Source organism: Cryptomeria japonica, chromosome 8 (genome assembly GCF_030272615.1).
Source record: "Cryptomeria japonica chromosome 8, Sugi_1.0, whole genome shotgun sequence".
Classification (NCBI taxonomy): Eukaryota; Viridiplantae; Streptophyta; class Pinopsida; order Cupressales; family Cupressaceae; genus Cryptomeria; species Cryptomeria japonica.
In genome coordinates, this window is record NC_081412.1 from 573,855,322 (window position 1) to 573,879,129 (window position 23,808).

Genomic DNA, 23,808 nt, shown 5'->3' on the forward strand with positions numbered 1-23,808 from the left:
CACCATTCTTTCTGATGGGTGGACAGATGGCAAGAACCGCACCATCATCAATTTTTTGGTTACTTGAAAGGAGAATGTAGTATTCTTGAAATTTGTTGATGCCTCCAACAAGGTGAAAAATGCAAAAACATTGGCTGGAATGTTGGAGCATGTCATCATGGAGGTGGGGGTAGAGAATGTGGTGTAAATCATCACAGATAATGCAGTAGCATATGTGTCAGTAGGTAGAATCCTTTTAAATTATCACCTTTAGGCATTAGCAATATTTTCATTTGTTGTGTCTTTGTTTTACTTGGTTGCATATTTCTTAAGAATAAATTCTTCTTTTGCAAGAAGAATCCTCCAAGAGAGGCACCCCACTCTTTTTTGGACACCTTGTGCAACACATGTTCTTGACCTTCACTTAGAGGACATAGGAAAACTTGAGTGGGTGACTCTAGTTGTGGAAGATGCAAGGAGGATCACCAAATATATTTACAATCACCCCTGGGTCCTACATTTCATGAGACAGTGCACCCAAGGGAAAGATTTTGTGAGAGTTGGTGTCACAAGGTTTGCAATGATTTTCTTGATGTTGCAAAGCCTTCTTGCTGCATTGACTTCTTTGAAACAAATGTTTGTGAGTGGAGAATAGCTTAACTCACCTTATTCAAAGAAGCCTAAAGGAGAGGCTATCACATGCATAGTCTTCGACAACCAATTTGCACAAAGGGTTGCAGAGATTGTGAAGGTTGTTACTTTACAACTTTAATTTTTAAATTTTATTTATTCTTGATTCAAGTCTCTCATTACTAATTTGTAACTTCATTATTTAAATTTTAATCTTTTCATAATTTGTATTTTTCAATTGTAGATGTTTTCCCTTGGTTCGAGTTCTTCGCTTGGTGGATGGGGATAAAACCCCAATGGGATATCTTTATGAGGCCATGGATAGGGCCAAGGAGTCTATAAAAAATTACTACAAGGGGGATAGGCTCAAATTTGATCCCATTTGGGAAATTGTTGATAGGAGGTGGAACAATCTTCTCCACCAACCCATTCATGTAGCAGGGTACTTCCTCAATGCTTGTTTTAGGTTTGGAGGTTCTTACTCAGATTCAAATGGAGAAATCATGGAGGGCTTCAATACATGCATTGAGAGGATGGTACTTGATGTTGAGGAGAGAGACCTCATTGTGAGTAAGCTCCAAAATTATGAGGGAGGAGGGGGTAAGCTATTCTCTTTAGAGCTGGCTAGGAGAGGAAGAACCACTCAAACCCCAGGTATAACATTTGCCATTTGGATTTTGGGATCTAACGACTAAAATGATTGATAAATTATGTTTTCTCTTTTCTCTTTGCTTTCTAACTTTTCCATTTTATTTATTTTGCAGATGCTTGGTGGCAAAATTGTGGTGGAAACACCCCACATCTCAAGAAATTTGCCCTCAGAGTCTTATGTCAGCCTTGTAGTTCATCCAATTGTGAGTGCAATTGGAGCTTGTTTGAAGCAATCCACATGAAGAAGAGGAGCAAGTTAGCACAGAAATGGCTCAATGACCTTGTCTACGTGCAATATAATCTTAGATTGCGCATAAAGAAGGAAGAGGAACTAGTAGGTAGTCCAATTGACTTGGATGATATAGATCCTTACAGTGATTGGACATCACAGGAGTAGTGGGCAAGTGCAAGGTAATGAGTCACAAATTCGCGGAAGTCCGCGCATTGGAAAATGCACTCTTATAAACGGGGGCCCGTTTTCAAAAAACGGGGGCCCGTTTGTGCTTCGGGCTCCCGAGACGAAAGGTAACGGGGGCCCGTTTTGTTTAAAAACGGGCCCCCGTTTTGTTCTAAAATGGGGGCCCGCTTTTAAACAAAACGGGGGCCCATTTTTTAGAAACGGGGGCCCGTTTCTAAAAACAGGCCCCCGTTTTTTTTAAAAGCGGGCCCCCATTTCTAAATGGCATTTTTCCTTTTTTTCCACAATCCGCCCTTGTTTGAAAACGGGGGCCCGTTTTGTGGAAGTTGATTCCACAACCCGCCACTTGGCTCGGGATTACGCCCGGGATAGGCCTGGGATGGCCACACCTGAGACATGGACCTGCAAATGCAAATCTCCATGAATAAAAGCACAAATATGAACTTCAGAAATAGTTTACGCACCTCTAATTAGAGAATTTTTATACGAAATTAAAACTCATTTCAGATTATACTGTCTAGATTCTAAATATGTAAATTTATTTAAAAATTGATTATTTTAACTATTTTTCATTTAATTTATATTAAATCGGGTCCATAAATTTGAAATATTAACTAATTTTGTTAATTTAATAACTTTTTTATTTTAAAGAATTTTGGAAAAAAAATTATATGTCATCAATCTACACAAAATTATTTTGTATTTAAAAAAAAAAAAATCAAAAAATGTTAAGTTTACATCAAATTATGTGGGTCGTACACGTCAAATTTTTAAAAAGATAATTACGGCCATTAAAAAATTAATTAAAAAAAAAATATTAGAAAAAAAAAACAAAAAAATATGCTCATCAATCTTCAGTGTGTTACAAACCATTTCCCAAAACGGTTTGAGAAAATAATTTTAATTGTGTCAAAAAGTGTGGGTCATACACATGCATGGTATGGTCCTGAAACAGGCATTTTTAAAACATAGTTTTCAGAACTCCATTTAAAAAGTTATTTTTTATTATGTGGGTATTAAAATAAATTATATATTTGGAAACTACACTCAGAGGGCTATCTTTTATATTACTGACTTTTTCCAAGATTCAATCTCTAAGTGTTTCAAAATTTAAGCTCAAATGAGACAAAATCTGAAAATCAAGGAAAACACTTCCACTTTTTGGCCAAAAAGTGGACTCATCTTCTTGCACTGACCCTAGTCTCCATTGTTTTCTGACACTGACATCACTGATTTGGAGAGGTAGGCTATGGAGGAGGGGGGTGGATTTGGTTTCAGGCTAGATGACATTGAGGAGGATGAGGATGAGGATTCATTGCCAGTGCTAGAGGTAGGTGGAGACATAGCTTCATCTAGGATGGAGGATGAGTCTCAATCAACCATACCGAGCGAGGAGACACAGTCATGCCCAGTCCCATAGTAGACTTATATGACTAGACATTCTAGACCCTCTAGTTCTACCTCTCCCAATGTTTTTACTAGAGATAGGAAGAGGAAGTTGTAATTGTAATTTGTAATGATGTATTTACTTTTGTTTTTTACAAAAACTATTTAGTAATTTACTATTTTGCTTCCAAGCTTCTAGCCATCATCATTCCTCATGAGGATGCAATTTTGTAGACACTTTACATTTAAATATATCTAGAATCAACTTGTTTCTTTTGTGTTATCATTTATTGACTCATTGGATGCATCTTCTCATTAAATTTTGCAAAAGAAATGCATTTTTTACTAAGTTTAAGCGTTCTTTTAAGTTGCCGAGTTTTTCGCCAAGTCTTTCTGAGTTTTCGCCAAGTTTTTTTCCCAAGGGATTGGCAAGTTGGGCTGAGTCATGAGTAGTTCAACTATGGTTCACATGATTCCCTTTTCTCCTAAGCAAGATGTTCAACCAACATCTCCAAATCATAAGTTGCATAAAACATGTGATGGTTTTACTTCTATTCATGTTCTTGCTCCTCTTTCTTTAAACTTTGATGAAGAAATGGGTGAAAATGTTATTCATAATGGTAATACAACTCCTAGTGCTTCTAATAGTGAGTATGAGTATGTTGATGTGGACTAACATTTATCAGATGAGTTTTCACAAACCCTAATCCTAGCTCCTAGAATTGAACAAAGTGACTTACAACATGAGCATAGTCCTTGTTTGGATATTGTGATAGCTCCATCTGCTATGCTCGATATCGCTCCTCTAGCATGTTGCTTTCCTTTCCAAAATAGTGATCAATAAGATCAGGAGGTGGATTTCATGCTAGATTAGCAAAATTAGCACTGCAGATCTTTCTCTCTCTCCTTTCTTTCTCTTTTGTGACCATTCTTCTATATGTATCCCTAGTCTTCTATTGTTCCCTTAATGTCTACTTGGGGACAATGCAAAGCATTGAGATATTTTCTTGGTACCCTTTTCCTCCCAGGACAGGGGTGTGGTGCCCTTATCCCTACCCTATTTTAGGGCAGGACCCTTCCTAGAGCATGCCTTGTGGGTTTTGCCTCAAGCAGGAAACTCCCCCGATGTCAACCCATGACGAAATTCAAATCCTTCAAACATGTATTTAAGGGGCATTTGTCCTCTCATTAACACAAGGTGAAGTTTGATAGGTGGGATAGATCGAAGCGGGAGAGATTCAAGTTGCATAAGTGATCAAGCATTCTTTTCCAGCATTGAGCAGTCTCAAGTCTCCCTTCAAGGCTAGGTGTTGCATTCAAATCAAGGATTCAACCATTGAAGAGGAGATCCCTTTCAACATTCAATTCCACACAAGAATTTCTATCAACATTTCTACTACAACCTCCCTTGAGGTGATTTACAATTCAGTTTTCATTTACAACTACTTGCAAGTACCTTCTTTCATTACCTGGTTAATTCCAAAATTGGGTTTTGAACTAAAGACAAACCCCCAATCCCAACCCATTTTACTCTCTTTTTTGTGTGTAGGTTGTAGGTGTGCAGTTGTACTTTCGGATTCGGGCTTCATTTGCAGAGGCAGAAAAACCCTTTTCATTTCATGGATTTTTTGGAGGACCGTGTACATTCCCACCACGGTTTAGACAACTCTTTATCAAATTCGCAAGGCAACTTCGTCTCGACATTTTAATGTCAGATCTAGCTGCACAACTTCATCCCATATTCCAATCTGAAGTTAGAATCGATTCTTTGTCACTTTTACATTACATAAGTCAGTCAAATTCCTTTCTAAATCAAACAAAGGAAGAGGGGATCAACTTAACATTCTCAATTCATTCAGAATTTAATCTATCATCTTTGTGTGGAGATTGAATCTAGTGAATTATCTCATCCCCTACTTCCTAATGTAATGGTGAAAAGTGCTTGAAGGATAATCAATAGTGAAACTCTCATCTCTCTTTGAGGGAAATGGTAGTTTTCCTCTTGATCCATCACTCATCATTTTCCCACCATTACACCTACAAAAGGGATCCCTTTCTTTTATTTTCCCTTTCCCGCTTTGTTTTATTTTCTTTCTCCTAGTTTTCCCTTGTTTTATTTGTTTTCACTTTTTCCATTGGGGTTTCAAACACCAAAAGAACCTTAGGACCCTATCCTAAGGCTCCCTCAGGTCCCATGATTTTGGTTTCTCCCATCCTCTTCATTGTTTTATGGGACTTTGAGCTCTAGGGAGTTCCTAGAACTTAATTCTTAGGCTTCCAAATTTCTTGAACCTAGGTGTCTGTTGGGCTTGTGTGTTGACCTTTGGATCCTTGGACTCTGCAACTCCATGTTCCTTGACATAATATGGTCACATTAATGACTCTCTAAAAGTAAGCATCTAAGCCCAAAGTTAGCTCATTTTGAATTCACCTTGTATTTTGACCCCTTTTGCGAACCTAAAGCAACTCAAGCCTATTGCACCCAAATATTGTGTGATCTCAACTTGATTTAAACACTCAATCTTTGTGGATTCCATGTGTTGCAATGTGCTCTTCCTTTTATTTTTCATTTTATTGTTGCAGAGGTTGGTTTTTCTTTTCCCCTCTTTCTTTTTTTCTACTCCTGGTTTTTTTTCTCTTAATTTTCTTTTTTTTTGGTTTATTTTTGATAGTTTAGGTTTTTGTTTCCCATACTTTAGGGTTTCCCTCATTTTATTAGATTTAAAATAAGTGGATTCCCATTCATGGATTCAAATTTTGCACCTCAAATATGCTAGTTGTGTCCTAGGTATTCAATTTTCATCCAACTTGCAACAATCGGGTCCTCAAAATCATGATAGTTTGGTCAAGAATCTAAGTCCTTGCATCACTTTGGCATGCCCTAGTCTTTCTGTACCAACAATTCATCCTTAGGGTTTGCAATTTGAATTATGTACCCATAAACACTACTGGTACTATCTAAAGCCTTAGTTTGATCTAATTAAAATCAACCAAGTGTTCTCAATGGATCTCACACTTTAGGGAATATAAATCTTTCGAATCCTAGATACCTAGGATCACCCTAGTCTTAGCTACTAAAGTATCAAAAGATATGCTTTGGGACTTCAAACTCTAGAGAACAAAAAAATAATAAACAAAACAATTCCAAAGTTTTCTAAATGTTGAACCCCAAAGTCCAAATGTTGCCTTAGAAAACTGTTCATTTTGGGATCTCAAACCCTAAGGTGATAAAAGGACTTAGGGTCTTCTAGTTCCCAGATGATTGAAACCCTAAAGCTTGGAACCACTTAGAGAAATATCACTTTAGGATTTCACACCCTATGACTCCCTGAAAACTTAAAATATTTTTGTCTTAGAACTCTTGGTTCTACAAACTTCAGAGTTGCTTTCCAGGCAAAATAAAGATCATCAGGGCTTTAGACTCTGAGGTAACCCAAGAACATAAAAGCATGTATTTCCAAGACTCACAAAACCCCACTTTGGGGGATATTCAAACAAAGAAAAAGTGACATCCTCTAGAATTTTGGGCTCAAAAGATCACAAAAGGCTCAAGACTTCCAATGCTTGATGAAGATTTAACATCCAAACACTAAACTTTGAGCAATAGACTTATAATTCTAAGATGTTGGACCCCACGTGGAAAAGAAGAGGAAGTCTTGAAAGTAGCCATGCTTTTGAAACCATAATCCCCAAAGTTATTGAGTTCCCAAAAACCCAAAAACCCCAAAACCCAAAATCCCGAAATCAGCCAAACTCTAGGGAATGTAAAATATAATTAGAAGAAACACCTCAAAGGATTGATTTGATATTAGTAATTTTGGTTTTTGGTCTTGTAGGTACACTAGATGTCTCACGAGGAAGCCGAAGTTGAAAGAACTAGCAATAAGAAGACCAATGGTAAACTTAGACTTGAAAAGGCTCCTGCCACCATGAAGTACTTCTACCAAGGACATGTGACTTTTTCAAAATATGAAAGTCAAGTTTTGTGGATCATAGACACCAAGATAGGTCATATTGACCAAGAGGTGATGAAGATAACATTATTTAACCCTAATAGCACTAACAATTATAATAGGATAGAGATGTCAAAATTGGGTCATTTGGCTACCTTTTCCCATGCAATAAAAAGTCCTAATATGATCATGGCAATTGTCCAACACTAAAACCAAGCTACTAGGTAGTGTGCGGATGACAAGGGAAATATAATAGTGGATCTTTCTCCAAACATGGTAGCCCAAACTTTTGAGATTCCATAGTATAACACTATCCTTCAAACTAATGAGAATGAAGCCTTAGAAGAATAATTGATGAAAGCAGAAAAGCTAAAGACCACTTGAATAGGGTATGGTTGAAGAAGGCAAGAAAATCTACAAATAAGGTGTTTGATAAAATCCATAGGCTAGATTTTAAAGATGCAGTGGAAAATTTGGTGACGATGCTCAGTAGAGAATTTACTAAAGAGGATTCAAATAATTATTATCCCTAGATGTATTTCTATATTACTACCATCCTGAAGGGTGACTACTATTTTGATTGGGCTCAATTGATTTTAGACATTTATGAACAAAAGTGCAAGGTTGTAATAACCAAGAGGTTCTTTATGACCTACTATGTAATTTAGATGATAGCAAGGACAAGAGAATTCCTTGGACTAGATACCAAAGGAAAGAGACAAGAAGGCCTAGGAACAATTAGAGTATGGGAACACTTCACCCAATTTATAATAACCCACTCTACATAACCCAACAATTTTCGACATTTTTTTTTTAATTTATTTATTTAATCATTTGTGTTTGATTCAATTGCATACTCTAGGCATCTATCCAATTGGATTAGGCATTCATCCATCCAGGATGAGCATCTAACCATTTAGGTTAGGCATCTATCCATACAAGAAAGGAGGTTTCATCTATCCAATACAGGATAGGCATCTACCTAAACGGGGTAGGCATCTATCCAACTTGGTATAAGAGGTTCTCTGGCCAAAGACTTAGACTCATTGAGACCATCTGGGTCACGAGTCACTCACTAATAACTATACTCCTTCAATAGGTGTGCACCGAGGTTGCCATCCTTAGGAGCAAGTAAAATAATATATTACAAGCTTGAATTCTGCCTCAGAATTTGACTTAAAGCCTTGGGAAGTCAAGCGAATCCATACAAGATTCCTTCCGAGTATGTGTTGAATTACTTTTTATTTTATTACACTTATCTTTTAATTAGGATTCTTTGCAATCCTTCTTCTTACCAAATCCTAGACCCCATCCTTGAATGCCTGAGTACTAGGGACAAATCCATCCCTAGACTTCCTACATACCCATTTCGGCATGAGATCAAGGTGTATAGTATGTAGTTATGTTTATAATATATGGTTTAATGTATACTATTTTGGTGGGTATGCAACCCTTTCTAGGGTCAATGTCCCAAATAGTTTCTCTACGGTTTCTACCCATGATGGTAGTTTTAAGCAAAGGCTCAAGGTGGCCTATTGCTTGTGGCCTAAAACATCTAGAACCTAATGCCTATCATAAGCATCACCCTTGACACAATTATCAAATGTCAAACATCCTTCAAGATTAAGCCAAGCTTTAAAGGCATCTCACTCAATCAACTTTAAGGGGTTTACTAAAATTTATCTAGTGGATGTAAATTCATTTAAAGATTATCTTATTAGGTTGTCGATCACAGGGGAATTTCCCACCCCTTGGATTTTAACTTCCCAGTGTCCCTTATTACTCCCCGACGATTTATAGGGATGATGCCACAAACGCCATTGGTGCAACTTTATTAGGCATTAGGTGCAGTAGTTCAACACGATGACATTACCCGTAAGTGTGACCCAGAGGCACCGTATATAACGAACAATGCTAAGTTTTAGTTTCCAACACCTCTTGTTTAGTTTTGTAACTAAGAGATTTAACTATTATTCAATGAACTTAACATTATTCCAATGTAGATAGAATTGAAACTCATAATGAGAAATACGCCACGAAATTATCTCTACGTATAAATGAAGAAAATTCTCTTGAAGTAGAATCTTATTAACATTCAAAACAAAGAAGAAATTTAAATAAGAGATCTACCATCTAACGACATCAATTATGCAACTAGCATGGATAAATAAGAAAGTGTAACTTGTATAGAAATAACAAGAATTGAATAAAACACCACCATTAAAAGTAACTTGCATGGCATTAATAGAATTTCCTTGATGAACTTTTCTAATTAACTAAGATGGTAGATCTTTTATATGAAATAAATTCTAAGAGAGAAAATTAACCATTTCTTGCAAAATACAAGTTCACGTATGTGAATTAAAAGATTGCGAAGAGAGGAGAACCTAGATACTTGAAGCTCGATTTATAATCCCCTCCAAATTCTTCAAGATAGCCTCCCTTGATCCTTCCTTGCAACTTTTTGAAATTTATTCAAAACAACTACCTAACAATCCTACAGTTAAATGTGACTAAAAAGAAAAACCTACTACTTTCAATAACTTCAGAAAATTTCTTTCTTCAAAATAACCAACTCCCTCTTTTCGAAAACTTGCATACATTATAAAGAAAATGATCCCTCAATTCCACTATCAAGAGAATTAATTTAAAATGAGATTCTTTTTCCTAAATTATCCTCATGTAGAATTAATTGATCACTAATGGGGGAGTTACATGCAAGAAAATGGAGAATGAAGATTCCCTCTAGAAGCTTCCAATTTCTCCTACAACATGCACTTATTTGAAAATGAGAAATTAAATAATGCCTATTTAAACTATATTCTCCAAGTGTGTATGTGGGTCCATTATTTAACCTTTTATAATAATTATTCAACCATATTCAATAGCTCAACCAAAAAATGGTATAATAGTAATAGTATAAAATCTAAAATGATAAAGGAGGGTTATGACACAATTACCCATGAAACAAGTAGAAAATCACTTGAAAAGGGTACATGATGCCTTTCTATATCTAGTGATTAACAAACTAGCTAGGGATGTTGGATATAGGATTTCTAAAGAGGTGATGAAGCTTGTATCAACCTAGGGAAGATGGTTTATTTACAGCCCTAGGTCTACTTACATAAGGCTTAGAGGATTCCATGATGAACCATTCCTCCTTCCTCATTAGTGGAGTGACAAAGTGATCTCGTTGGAGTTTACAAGGAAAATTATAGAGCTCCAAGATCCCCCCACCTTGGAACACAAACCCAAAGTCAAATTCCCTTTTGAGCTATGGTTTTTTGAATCTCCAATTTACAAACAATAAAGGCTTCTTGATTTATGAGTTGCAATCTATGAAGTTTCCCCAGTATGAGTCTAAGAGAAATACTTATGATCCTCTGGGTTAATTAAAAGCCTTAATGCCAAATTCATTTCCAAATGATCGACTTGCATTAGAGGATTTTTGGGTTGATTTACAAGATGAATTTGATGTACGAAAAATAATTTATTGCCGGTTGATTGTTATTCAGATGAAATCTTATGGTGTTAAATAAGACATCCTCAAGAAGTTTTTTTATGATGGGGAAATACTTGACCCAATTATGAAGAACAAAATATTTCTTAGAGGCCGCTTCCCACAATAAGGTGGTCTGAAAAGGAGAATACAAACATTGAAACAATTATAGGCCTAGTACTTCAAATAAGTTTTCAATGGGTTAGTTTAATATTACCAAGGACACAAGCAAAGATTAGGCATAAGGAGAAAAGTAATTTACATCATTCCATAGATCATTATCAACCAAAATTCAAGGGGTGTTCAATTCGCCTTGTTCTTAGTCCTTTTCAATCAGATTTGTGATTGAACCAAGTCGATCCATTCTCCTTCTAAATGCAATCATTGAGTAAGTAGGTTTAGTTCCAAGTTTGTATGCATAAACTTGTGAACCCTATTTCCCAACATTATATTTTTGGTGAACCCGACATAGTGCATTATATAATTTTTGATTTATATGATTAGACCTAATTGCTATTGCAGGTTATTTTCATATTTAGAAGTATTTATTGTTCAAAGCTATCCTTTATTTAGTATATTTTGTTGGTTAGTCAATCATTCAATTGGAAAATTAATTTGTTTCATCATATCTTATATCAATTTTATAAAAGACATTATGACTACAAATCCATTTTATTATCTTTTCCTTCTTTGTGTATGAATTTCACTACCCTTTCTCCCACATCCAATATCCTGATGAGAAGAAATTATATACTTAATGTGTTCCAAAATTTGTGTCAATGAAATTAAGATAGTAAAACACATCAATGAGACTAAATTGAAAACAAATCAAGAGAAAGGAATTCAAACTTAGCCTTCTTATGAATGTCCCATTTTCCTTTATCTCCAAGGATTTATCAAGCCATATTAGCTCTCAGATTTATGCACTTGTGGCTTTCAAAATGACAACCTAGAGAACGAGGTTGAATGGAAATGCATGAAATTATTCCTACAATTGTATGAGATTAATCTAGATGAGATGCAATTTGATCTACATTATGATGAAAGGCTTCATTGATCTATGGTAAAAAGATACAAAATATGCTATGCTATGCTAAATGCTCAAAGATTACTAAAAATTGTGGAAACACTTAATGCTCCTAATTTGTGAAAAATGATATTCTAGATTCTAGACCTTGATTTGTGAAAATGAGGGTTTATTTATAGATTCTCCAAGGCTCATGTCCTAGGTGGAAAAGATGGACGGTGCAGATTTGATTTGAGAAGATGAAGGGTTGGAGATGGAGAAGTTAGATAGAAATATAGATCATGTTTCCTTAAGTGATATGTGGAGAACGGAGAAGAAAAAATAATGCCAAGTGTCCTTAATTTCGTCTCTCCAAGTTTTTTGAATGGGTTGAATATATTTGATCAATTAAATATTTGAGAATATTTAATTCATGAGACACATGTCAATGTGGCACTTTGATGTGGCATAATAAGATGAGTTAGTGAATGATGCGGAAATGATTTAGGGTAGGAAGAATAAATGTCAAGAATAATATAAATAAATTAAAGAATTTATTTATAGATTGAGGAATTAGGCATTAATTAAATAACCTGTATTTAATTAATTCTCTCAAGCCAATTTTAGGTGTATACATTTTGCCCCTCTTTGAGACGATGTGTTTTTGACATGTTGTTACAAAGAAAAATTCAATTTGGTTGCCCTAGACAAAAATTCAATTTTTGATTAGGGATGGATGCCCCCTCGGGAGATCAATTGAGAAATTTTATATTTTTTACGATTTTTTGAATTTTTGAATTTTTTTGGAATTTTTCGATTTTCTTTTCTGAAATTTTAAAAATTGTTTGATTTTTTTTTGAATTTTTGAAATTGATCTCCTGATAAAATTATTTGATTATTTGAAAATTAATGTAATTACACAACAAACATACATGCTTCACACATACACCATTGTGGCATACCCCTCTTACATCCACACTAGCTATATAAGGCCTTGGGGTTAACTTTGCACCTCATTTGCACATTTGAGAGGAGAGAAACTTGGAGCAAGATGGTGTCACCTTACCACCAACATCGATTTGAGTGGGTTCTTCAATTTCAGCAACAAGTAGCGTATGTAACTCTAGTGAGTGGATTTTTGATCTCTCATGATTGTTAAATTTTTTATTTTGTGATTTGTTGTTTTGATTTTTTCGTTTTCTGCGATTTTTGCCCTTTTGTGCCATATTTTGGCACTTTTGATGTATTTTTGCGCATTTGATTTTTATTCTAGCACATTTGATAATTTTTGTGACGCTTTTGATAAGTGTTTGAGCACCCTTGATGATTATTTTAGTGCATATTCTAGCGTTTCTAGAGTTTTAGTGCAAATGATGAATTTTGTAGTGCTTTTGAGGGTTAAAGTTGTGCATTTGATGAACTCTTTAGCATTTTTTATTTTTGTTTTGGTGCATTTGATAACTATTGTGAAGCAGTTAAAATAGAATGTTGTTCTCCTACTTTGAAGGTTAAAATATTATTTTCTTTTATTGTGTTGATGTTTTCACTTGATTGAATGATTATTTGAGCTTGATTGACCTCATGATTGATGAGTGTCAATGATATAAACCTAAAAATTGATGATTGATAGGATTGATCAGTTGTGTGACCTCATGATTGATGAACACCACTGATAGGTTGAGTTTGATTGACCTCATGATTGATGACCGTCACTGATAAGTTGAGTTTGATTGACCTCATGATTAATGAGCATCAATGATATAAACTCAAAGATTGATGATTGGGAGGGTCGATTGATTGCATGACCTTATTATTGATGAGCATTACTGATAGGTTCTCAAGTGAGATAATAGGATAACTGATTGATGTGATTGTTTGATTGGATATATAACCAACATTTTGTTGATATCATGTTGCAGGAGGATTTAGATGTGTTGATATCCCGGGAGTGATACCCAAAGACATTTTTGATGAGAGGAGATCTCATTGATTTAGATAGAGATATTATTGACTCTTGTGGGATAAAGCACATTTTATTTATGGCAAATTATAGGATGAATAGAGGCTTGGTGACTACTTTGGCTGAGAGGTGGCATAGAAACCACAACACTTTCCACTTGCCTACTGGAGAGATGACGATGACATTTGAGGATGTATATAGTCCATTCTTTGCATCCCCTTGACTAGAGAGTTGGTTCAGTATGATCATCATGAGATGGGAGGGATAGATGCTTTGTAGAGGATATTTGGAGATGAGTAGATTGGGGGGCTTGATATTGTTTAGGAGTACATGGTGGAGTTCTACTATCCTTTTCCATGTATCTGATTAGCTGGTTTGGTAGGAGAATTCTTATGTCTGGATATGAGATCACATGGATTGGTGGTGGGGTGGGGCCAGATTCTAGAGAGCATGGTGAAATGAGGTACCCGTTATGCATGGGAGATTTGCTTGTTGGCCCACCTTTATCATGATATGCATCAGGTGGTGTATGATAGGGCGGCTAGTCTATCAATGGGCTAGGCATCTAATTGGTTGAACACCCTACATTATTGAGAGATTCATTTTGACTAATATGTAGAGGTAGTATGCATGGACTTAGGGTATTCCTCAAGGTTCAAACATGTATGCTCAAGGACACAAGGACATAGCAAATTGGGGTCATTGGATTTTGAGGTAGCTAGAGTAGAGTTTTATGCACTCCCTTATTTAGATTGGGATATGAGATGAGATATTTTAGATGAAGGAATGACACCACAATATCCCCATTATCTATCAAAGCATCCATTCCCTAGGTTGACCAGTCCTAGAGAGACGATACCTCCATTAGAGGTGGTTGATGATAAGGAGGACCGACCTTGACAGCAGGGGTAAAGATAGAGAGCAGTAGGTGGAGGTGGTCAAGGTAGGGGGAGACTAAAGATAGGGATGGGGGGAGGAGATGTGGGGAGAGTGGAGGTAGGTAGAGGGAGGGGATATGTGGGTGTTGGTGGTGGTGAGGAGGCAAAGGAGGAGGCTGAGCAACCCTTGGTTTGGAGGAGGCGATCACATAGGCCTCTGGAATTGGTTTTGATATAGGATGTGCCATTATAGATAGGGTAGGATTTTCATTTGTCTCAGTAGTAGTTGAGACCACAACGACCTACAAATCATATCATAGTGCCACCATAGTAGCAGCCGATACATATAGCTGCATTATAGAGGATGGTACAACAGTTGCAGGGATAGGTGGGATAATTACTGGGATGGGTTTCTTAGCTACAAGTTGAGGCCCTTACCGACAGATTGGAGTGGACTACCATTGGGACAGTCACAATTGAGACTATCCAAGAGATCCAGTACTTAGCCAAGGAGGTTGAGTATTACCAGAAGCTATATGAGGATATTATTCCCATTGGTTAGTGTGCTCCTAGCTATGCAGAGATTTCTAGGACTAGATCTAGATGGAGTCAATCTTGGATAGAGAATAGGGGTTTACCGGTCTACCTCGTAGGGATCCAACAAATAGAGATCTTGATATGGGTTCATCTGAGGGAGCAACATGAGGTTTAGCTAGGCCAACAACATCTGGAGAGAGCACAACTTAGATTAATGTGCTCTATTTTTTATGTATACACACTTTTATAGACACTCAATAATTCATTATGGCTTGAGATGTATATTTGATATTGTAGTGTCATAAATTGTACACCCTTGATAGGGTGGTACAATTTCACACTTAGTTTAGCACCCGCCTTAGTGTGTTTACATCTTGCATTGTAATTTACCTTTAAGAATTTAATTAATTAATTTAATTATATCTAAAGTCATATTTCATCACTCCTCACATCATAAAATTGGACCCTTTACCCTAAGTGTGCTCTTTTTATATTATTCCTCTTATAAATCATTAAATCATAAACCCTAATTATGTCCTATTTCGACCTTTAAGGCCTGATTTTGCATATCAAAACACCTTGAAATCAATTGTAACATTGGGATTCACTCTAATATCATCACATCTAACGACCCTGAAAATTTGGTGAAAAGTTGGTTGGACCATGTGCAAAAGTGCACATGGTCCTCGACTTTTTCCCCAAAATTTTGGGAGCATAATTATATGATATTATAATGCTTAATCCAAAGAAATTGGTAGGAAATTAAATCTCTAAGTTAGCCTAAAGATGAAATTAAGATCTAGGGTTTCATACATAAGAGTTCTCTTTCTTCATTTAAAGGCATCTATCTATCGAATCTAAGAATCTAAGAGCAGTTTTTTGGAGCACAAGGAGCCTTCTATGTAGTTAAAGAGAAGCCTATGTAGAGTCTTCAACAACATTCAACAAAATTCAACAAAATTTCATCAAGCATTCATCATCAATTAGGAGCCTTGAAGACATTGAAGAATAATAGGAGATCACCGACTGACGATTGGCTTGTACCCCTCCCTTAGGGGTTGGGTATGGTTTCATGCTATTTTCATGTCTTTGCATGAGATTAATTAAATCAATTTACATATTTATATTAATGCTTTATATCACTTTGCATCATTTATTTATAGCATTTACTTTGTAAATTATAAGCAATTAGGGGTTACTCTTTAGGGTTGCTCTAGATTGTTTGCTTTCATTTTAGGCTCTTGCACACACACAAGATTCTTGCACACACTATTTTACTATACAAATTGGCTATTTGTGGAGGTGGAAATAACCAAAATAGGGATTTGATTGAGGAAAAACCCTATATAGCCACCCAAACCCTCTCTTTTTAAGTTTTAGGTGCAGAAATAGGTAGCCAAAAGGCTCCCCGGATCAGTAGAAGGCACAGGAACTACCCTGAAGTCTGAGATCTACCCTAATCCATTAGGGAGGGACAAGGGTGTGATGACCTAGTACTACCAAAGATAGGGGCATGGCACCCTGGTCCCCCTCAAAATCAATGTTTTTTGATAGGGTATAGGCTCAAGGTCTCAGAATTGTATCCTCTCAGTTGCAACTTTCTATCAGGTTCTCAAGAATAGTGGCATGGCACCCTAGTCCTAGATAGTTTGGCTTAGTTTTTAGCATTAGGTACACATCCAAATTCCTCCCCCTTCTATGCTCTTAGTATCTCAGTTTTAGATCTACAAGTTTGTTCAATTTTAGTTCATATATGCTTCATTATTCTTCTCCTAGTCTAGTGGATCATTCAAACCCTAATTTTTCTCATCACATACAACAAGAGGAATAGAAACCATAAGAGATAATCCTTGGCTCTCTCTTTCTCACAATAAGTAGCCAAAGTGAGATATCTCCCTATGCTCTCTCTTTCTCACAAGAAGTAGCCAAAGTGAGCTATCTCCCTAGGCTCTTTCATATTCCCAATGTGTTGGCTAAAGTAGGATTAGGTCCTAGTCACCCGGTCTCGCTTTTCCCCCTCCAAACATATATATTTGACATCATTTTACACTTGGACATTGATTATTGCTTCATGATATGATATGAAAGAGGTGGTTGGCTGCATTCTAAATGTTACATGATTTATGCTTTATCTATATAATGGATGGATGCATGTGGTTTCTATATGCTTAAATGTTTATATGCTTTATTTACATGATGGATGAATGCATTCTATATGTTTAGATGCTTATATGATAATGTGATATGGTTATTTGATTGAGATGTATGTATTCCTATATGATGATTATGTGAAACATGTGCTGGTGATAAGATTCATTTACATATGATTATGAGATTTATATATGGCTATGATTATGCATTGAATTTGATGTTTATTTACATATGGTTCTTATGCTCATGTAATGATGTGATATGTATATGTGATGATGTTTGATAGTTACCTATATGTGATGTATGCAATGTTGCAATGATCTTATGTACATATGATCGAATGAAATGTGATGATGTATGGTAATCCAATTAAAAAGAAATGAATGCAATTAACTGAAATGCAACTAAATGTGGAGTGAATTGTGTGATAATGAAATGAATGATTATGAATACAACTAATTAAAAAGGCAACTAAATGTAATGATTCAAATACAACTAAATGTAATGATATGATGAAAATGTTCTTGTTAATGCTAAGTGTACTTAGTCATCAATAAGAAAGACAAGGACTTGAAAAATAAAGAACTTAGGATATTGAGATGTGAAAAATCTATTTAATGATATGTAATGCAAATGTAATGTTAATAAAATGAATGCAAACCTGATAATGCATGCAAAAAAGTCATCTTTTCAGTTATCCCATTGTTCTTTTCATCATTATTGATATTTTAAAATATTGGAAGATAGTACAAACATAAAGGTATAATCGAACCATGATGACCTGAGCACTTCTTGCATGGGTTTTGATTCTGCAAGTTTTACAAGCATCTAGGTATGATTAACTGAGATGACCTAACTTGTATTGCTAGCGTTAAGCAAACGATAGTTATTCCTTTTCATATGTGAAGTGGAACGATCCTTGATGATTTGTTTGTTGATCTTGTCCTTGGACCCATTCACATATGTCTAAAGATCAACTCACAAACAACAGACAAAGAAAATATCATGCCCCATCCTTTCTCCTCTAGTCGATGACATCCTTGAATTGCTTATGAAACATGATAACAAAAATCAAGATACCACAAATCAACATTCATGCTTATTAATGTCATTTGTTAGATAAAATCAACCTTGCTAATGATTTTTAAATTTTGATACGTGTCCTCAAAGTTTATTTCGATGTTCACCTTTGGTTTTCATGATCTTATTTTGTGATGTCTATCTTGTTGTTTGGTTTCTTGTTGGTTTAAGATGAAAGGGGATTTCCCTAAATGGGTTCAAGATTTTTCCCCCAATCCAGAAACAAACCTTTTATTATGGATATATACAATGATCACCAAGCCATAGTGAGACACTACTGCAATGCCTGATTATTTACACAAGGCTTTATTACAGGTATGTATAATGATGGCAAAAATATGAATGCATGACCTATGTATCAATAGATGGAAGAGTCAATCTATCACAAATATTTCATGTTTCTAGGTTTTCACCACTTGTTTTTATTGCAACTTTTGATCAATTTTTTTTTTTGGATTTTTGCATTTTTTTACTTTTTAATTTTTTTTTTGTATTTTTTCTTTCTACCCATGCATTGGATGAATTAGGTGTAGAACTTCTTGAGGTGGATGCTATTGATAGGATCTTTAAACATATCCCCTTTAGGTGTAGACAACTGATATGCCCAAGATCCATATGGAGATATGATGATAAAAGGGCCTAGCCAATTAGGCTCAAATTTTCCTTTCTTTTCTCGATCTGGTTGATTGCGAGGATTCTCCTTTAGTAATAAATCAATAACCTAAAACATCCTTGGCCTTAATTTTTGGTTGTAGCTTCATGACATTCTTTTCTTGATAAACTTTTAGATGATCAAAAGCATGCTGATGAAATTCATCTGGCAATTCCAACTCTTGCAGTCTAGCTACTTGATATTCTTCATCTCGTATGAGTCCTTTTAATGACACTCACAGTGAAGGTAGCTCAACCTCAATAGGTAAAATGGATTCTGATCCATACATGAGGGAATATGGTGTGTCTCTAGTAGGTGTGCGGATGCCAATATGGTATACCCACAATGCAAGGTTTAGTTGGATGTGTTAATTGTGGCCCATGTCATTGACAATTTTCTTTAGGATTTTCAAAATAGTCTTGTTTGAGGATTTTTCTTGGCCATTCCCTTGGGGATAGTAGGGTGTGGAGAACCGGTGTTGGATATGGAATTTTTCACAAAGTTCTTGCACATATTGGTTCTTAAAGGGTTTACCATTGTTAGTGACAATGGAGATAGGAATGCCATAATGATAGATAATGTGATTTAGGATGAAAGAGTCTATTTTTTTACTAGTGATGGTGGTTAATGAGACAACTTCAATCCACTTTGTGAAATAGTCCATGGATGTGATAATGAATTTGTGGCCATTAGAGGAAGAAGGATGAATCTTACCCATGAGGTCACAACCCCATTGACAAAAAGGCCACGTAGATGTCAGCGGTTGTAGCTCCTATGCTGGTGCATGTATGAGATTTCCATGAATTTTACACTTCTTGCACTTTTTAGAAAAATAAAAAGAATCTTTCTCCATGCTCGGCCAATAGTAACCCATTTGGAAGATCTTCTTAGCTAGAGTAGGACCACTTGAATGAGTACCACAAATATCCTCATGAAATTCTCATAAGGCTGTTTCAAATTCATCATGTTCAAGACATCTAAGGAGAGTGCCATCAAGACCTCATCTATAAAGTGTATCAGCTATTAGGGTGTATTGGGCTGCTTGATAGATAAAATTTCATTTTTTGGATTTTGGATAGATCGGTGGAAGAGTATTCTCTTTCAAATATGTATAGATTGTACCATAGGTTAATGAATCAAGACCACCTAAATTGCAAAAAATTTGGGAATTGAGACTGATATGTGCAAGAGTAAATAATTGTTCCACCAGGAATTCATATGATTTTTCTTTTCAAGAATTTGTAGAAGTGAAGAAATGGTTGCCATGGCATCTGCAGCTTTGTTGTCTAATCTTGAGATTTGTTCAAACTTAATCTCAATAAAGTATTTCTTGAAGTCATCTACCGTTCTCTTGTATGGCATCAACTTGTCATCTTTCGTTTGATATTCATCATTCACTTGGTTGATAACTAACCGAGAGTCTCCATAGACTTGCAATTTTGTGTTTTTCCATTCTACTTCTACCTTGATATCCATGACTAATGCTTCATAGTTGGCCACATTATTTGTACAAGAGAACATCAACCTATAAGATTTTGGAATTGCGTGTCCTTGAGTGACAAATAATATTCCAGCACTTGATCCATGTTGAGTATAAGATCCATCAAAGTATAGTTTCTAAGGATGTGTAATAATTATAAGAACATCTACATCAAGGAATTCAATGTGCATGGGATGATTGTCTTATAATGGTGCTTCAACTAAATAATCTATGATTACTTGACCCTTGATTTCTCTTCTATTGACATATTTAATGTCAAATTCACTCAATATCATTGCCCACTTTTCTAGTCTACCTATTAATGTGGCTTTGTTGAGAAGATATTTTAGTGGATCGATCTTGCCTATTAGCTTGACTCTATGTGTGGACATATAGTGCCATAATTTCTAAGAAGAAAATACCACTGCTAAACATGCTCTTTCAATGAAGGTGTAATTAATTTCATAGCCACTTAGTGTCCTGCTGATATAATAAATAGCACTTTCTTTTCCTGTAGAATCTTCTTGTGATAGAAGAGCTCCCAAAGATACCTCAGTAGATGATATGTAGAGTAAAAGTGGATTTTCTTCTATCAATGATATTAATATAGGTGGATTCATCAAATATTGTTTCAAATGATTAAAGACTTCTTCACATTTTCATCCCACTTGAAGGGAACATTCTTATGTAACAAATGAGTAAAAGGGTGACACTTGTAAGCCAATTGGGAGATGAATCTTTAGATAGATTGTAGCCTTCCTTGTAAAGATCCTAGTTAATTGATGTTCCTAGGAGTTGACATTTCCATGATTGCTTGAACCTTCGCTAGATCTACTTATATGCCCATAGCGGAAACTATGTATCCCAAGATTTTTCCAAATGTGACTCCAAACACACACTTTTTTGTATTGAGTCGCACATTGAACTTTTCTAGATGCTGAAATATCTTATTCAAGATCTCTAGATGTCCCTCTCTGGTGAGTGATTTGGCTAGCAGGTCATCTACATAATCCTCCATGAATACATGCATCATGTCATTAAAAATTATAGTTATTGCACGCTGATAAGTTGCCCTGACATTGTTTAATTTAAAAGGAATGACATTCCAACAATATGTACCCCAAGGACATGTGAAAGTTGTTTTTATCTTGATCTTTTGGTGCTATCTTGATTTGATTGTATCCTAAGAAATCATTTATGAGTGATAGCATAGAATTACCCGTTGTTAAATCTATAATGATGTCTATGTTGGGCAGAGGAAAATCATCCTTTGGACAAGCCTTGTTGAGATCCCTGAAGTATGTACATACTTTGATGCTCTTATTTAGTTTGGATATAGGTATAATGTTTGATATCCACTCTCCATAGTCAATTGGTTGAATGAATCCAACATCTAACAGTTTCTTCAATTCTTCTTTCACTAGTAGAGCTATGTGTAGATGCATCTTTCTTATTTTCTACTTTACTGGTTTTGTTCTAGGAGATATGGATAAGTGATGCATTATCAAATCAGGATCCATCCCTAGCATATCAGTGTAGGAACAAGAAAAAAATTGATCCATCTTTTCCTGAAAGACGATGAAATCTGGTCTCTCTATTGGTGATGTAGCTAGGTGTATGATCTTTGCTGTTTATTTAGTGCCAATGTTCCTTTCTTCTGTGGGCTTAATTAATATTGGAGATCTTTCCTAATAATGTTCAGGAAGAGTGTCAAGTCTCTCATCCTTTGGTGCCTCTGAGAGGTTTTCACCATTGGATACACCCTTTCTTTTTACTTTTTCATGATCTAATACTACCTTTGCATGGTTTTCACCATTATATCTATTGTTTGTTTTATAATTTTATGACTAAGAGACTTGGCACCCCCCTAATTGTACGCTTCATTATTGAATTCACTAGTGTAACTTGTTTTGAGATTTATAGAACAGAGATAGTGAACAATAACATCATCATCTGGAAAGGTGGCTATATTAAGGGGTTCTTTTTATCCCCAATCAATGAGTTTTGGATGTGCGAAGGGTAGGGAATCATCCGGTTGGTTAAGGTCAAAGGTTGTAATGGTCATAATGGAAATGTTGATAGGGCATTCAATAGTAAAGTCGAGGTCTATAATGTTACTCTCCTTAAGATTTCCTATCTCGATCGGTATTTGCTCATCCTCACTAGAGTCATCATCAATATGTTGTGATCCAAATTCAAATGATCAAAACCATGTGCTTTGTCCCTCATAGAGTATAGGTGCATATGCTTGGACAACATCAATGTCCTTATCTCCATAGGATTCTTCAGAAGGTGAATCCCATTCCCATTCATTTGAGTTTGTTTCAGAACTAGCTTGTAATATGAAGATTTTATCATAAATATTGTGAGTGGCCTCTTCTTTTACCTCTTCTTATCCTAATCCCATCTTTTCTCTTGTATTGGAGGAAGTAGGTTGTATTGCTTCCACAATTCCTTCTTTTCATTTTTCAATAGGACCTTTGCCATCATATCCCATCTTTTGCATGATCTTGAATCCATTATCGTATTGATCTATTGGTAACCTAATACTTAAGGCCTCTTATTTAGATTCATTTTCATCTTTGTACAACCATTGGAGGATGTCTTTGTCATCATTTTCATCAACTAGAGTACCTGCTTTTACAAATGCACCATCAAAAATCTTGATTGGTTGTGAAGATTGTTGTTTGTATGTTGATGGTTGTCCATATGACCTTGGAGAAATTGGTAAATTTGAGAGGCATAATGAATGCTCAAAAGAATACTCCCAAATTCCTTTGTCTTTCAATTGAATATTTTTCTCAAAACTTTTTGATAAAGCAGTGGATAAACTTTCATTATTTGAGGAACTAGAACCAAGAGCCTCCCTATTATGTGGTACAATAACATCTTGGACTAGTTTGAGATTGCTGCAATATTGAAAAGGATTGGAGTCTGTTGAAATTATGATTTCATGTCCATTATAAGGAAACTTTAGGCATTGGTGATATGTTGATGGTACTTCTTGCACTTCATGAATCCAAGGTCTACCCAAGAGTATGTTATAAGACAAGTCTATATCTAGGACTTGGCAGACTATATCTATTTGAACTGGTCCTACTCTAATTAGTAATACCACTAGTCCTTCAGAAGATCTTTCTTCATCATCATAAGCTTTTATTGTGATCTTTCTTTTTGGGTCTATTATATTTTCTGAAAATCCTGATGCACGGATAAGAGTTAAGGTACATATATTTAAACTAGCTCCTTTATCTATTAGAACATGTTTCACTCGGTGTTTATAGATTAAGACCTCAATATGAAGTGAAGCATTGTGTGGGTGATTCAAGGATACATCATCTTTCTAAAAAAATGATAGATAGTGAGGTGTGGTTAAATGTCCCACCATGACTTGGAATTGAGTGGTATCCAAATTGGTAGGTACTGTGGTATCTAGTAGGGCCTTCTCTAGAATTTCTTTGTGTGTAGGTGATATTTTAAGAAGTTCTAATATGGATATCTATGCTAGAGTCTTTTGTAATTGATCCACTATGTTGCATTGATTTGGA